Source organism: Dreissena polymorpha, chromosome 3 (genome assembly GCF_020536995.1).
Source record: "Dreissena polymorpha isolate Duluth1 chromosome 3, UMN_Dpol_1.0, whole genome shotgun sequence".
Taxonomy (NCBI): domain Eukaryota; kingdom Metazoa; phylum Mollusca; class Bivalvia; order Myida; family Dreissenidae; genus Dreissena; species Dreissena polymorpha.
In genome coordinates, this window is record NC_068357.1 from 69,795,707 (window position 1) to 69,798,287 (window position 2,581).

Below are 2,581 nucleotides of genomic sequence, written 5' to 3' on the forward strand. Positions count from 1 at the left end.
GGTCTCTGTCCACAATGACGACTTTTTTTCCACGGTGGGACTGTCTTTAAGGCAGAAATCACGCTAGACGTAGTGTATGTAATGTTATATCAGCGCGTTTTATCCAAAAGGTAGACACTTCATAGTGACATAAGCCCAAACAATGATTATAATTGTTGTTTCGGAACTATTCAAGTCGTTCTAGCGGGTATATTTTCCTACGTTCGCGTATTTGCGTCTGTGAAGGTCGCCAACACGAAAGAACGACACATAAACCCACACGAACGACAATACGGGCGACAAACATACTTATTTAATGTTTGCATTGGCGCCCTACTTTTGTTATTGTCCGGACAAGTTGTCGTTCCTCGTTGTTGTCGTGTTGGTGTCCTTCTTCGAACCCGCAATAGTTTTCATTTAACAATAGATTTCATTTAACAATACTTGACGTAGCATTTTAAAAAGATAACTTAGACATGCTGGAATGAATTTGGCTGTCACGACACTTATTAACGTATTCGTATGTATATGTTTACATTTCTACACTTTTAATTTCTTGTATTTAATTTGTACGAATGAAGGTGTAAGATATTTGGTTTGAAAACAGTATTCAACACGTAAACCGTGACGATGCATACAAACGTCACGACGTCAATCTATGACGTTTGGTTAACGCGACGTCAATTTTAACATTAGTTACAACGTCAAAGAAGCAATCGAGATAAAGCAGTATGGAAGCAAACACATTACAGAGCGTTCTCCGTAGCAAGTATAACATCGACGACAGGCTTCAAGCCGAGGGCATTTTCGTTGCCCTCCACGGCGGAACATTGGACGCCATTGGTCTGTTCAGTATCGGGATTGGAGAGAGGTGGGTCGTCGTCGCGGGCATCAACCTCCGCGGACCTCATATCGACTACGATCTGAAGTCTCTTACTCCAGTGGGACTGCTCGGTGTCACGTATAAAAACTGCAGCAGGGTTATTACCATCTCCAGTCAGTTCAAATCCAAGCAGTCCTTTCAGTTATGCAGCAGTAGAAAGGATGCCGCGGTCTGGGATGATTTCACAACGGCCATTGATTGCCTGCGGTCTAAATGCAGTGGCGACATTTGGTGCAGCGCATCATTGACAACTTCTTCATCGCCAGACGCATCTCTGGGTGTTGAACATGAGAGAAAATATCAGAGACACCTCATGGGGGAACAGCGTATCAATTACAGATGTGTGCATCGACAAAGATTCCCAACGGTGGATGTAAGTCACAGCTCTATCTCTTTGCCCGATTTTAAGTCAGGACCAACTGATGCCAAGCACGTGGTATGGTGTCAACATGTGAAGAGAGGCCACAGTCTAGAGATGACTTTTGACAATTTCGTAAACGACAACGATTCAAACCTCAATGCAGTAGCCCAACAGGTATCTTGGACTGCTCACGCGACACTTCTTATTGGAGGGCATACTACAAACGATTTGTCAACTGCTGAGTCAACTGCTGTGTCAACTGATATGTCAACTGCTGTGTCCAGCAAGCCGCACGGTCTAGCTGAGGGGTTCCGCCGATTCTTTAGCTGTTGTAGAACCAAGCGCTGAAATATGTTTTACTTTTAATTTTGAGTGTTATTGTTAACACTAAAATTTGTTGTTTTGTGCACTTAATATATTGTATGAACACAATTAAATATGTTTGTTTCATTTTGCTGTTTGAGTTCCGATTATTAACTGAAAATTACAGGTGTTTACAAAATCTCCTTAGACGAAAACTATGTTTCACCTTACTGCTATCTTATCGTGTTGTACAAGAGGACCCTACTTTATCAAATATCTTACGATAAAATTAAGCTGCGATAAAATCTTACATTTTCATCAAAACTCGATACATATTCCTAAAATAAAAGACTTATGAAACACACTAGTTAACTGAACAGATTCTTCGAAATGACCTTTAATCATAGAATATGGAAATAAAGTAAGCATTATTCAAATATTTATATTTTTCGTTGGTAAACGTTGCTTAGATGAAAGGGATCCAAATTATCGCTACATGAGTGACACGGCCACACATATAATTGGCATACATTCGTTTTTCAAAAGTGTTTAAAGTGCCCTAAATAAGAGTGTACGGTATTTAATGTTTAAGTGAGCGCTTAAAAGACAAACATCAACTCCGTATAGTTTTTTACATATCAATTCCTTGTTGTTTTCTGTTATTCATTCTGTAACACTTATGGTATTTATATAATAATAATGATTAATTATATTGTTCCACGAGTGCGGGTTCGTTATTGTTCTGGATGATTCAAGACATTTAAACCGTTTATAAGATTGTTTTATACTTTATTATTACAAGTGCTACATCTAAATATTCACTTGAATAGTTCAATTCCAGATATGAAGACAACCCTCACACGCTGGTCTTACACACCGGATACTCCGTGAAGATGTTAAGCTCTCAAAGTAGAACTGCTTTTAAGTTACATTTGAAAAACAACCATGTCCTTCCAGTTCAACCCATGAAATACTACTGCCAAAGCGGGAAAGAAACATGACCAACAGACTCAATGTACAGGAAAGAAAATAGGATTAAAACAACTCTGCACACA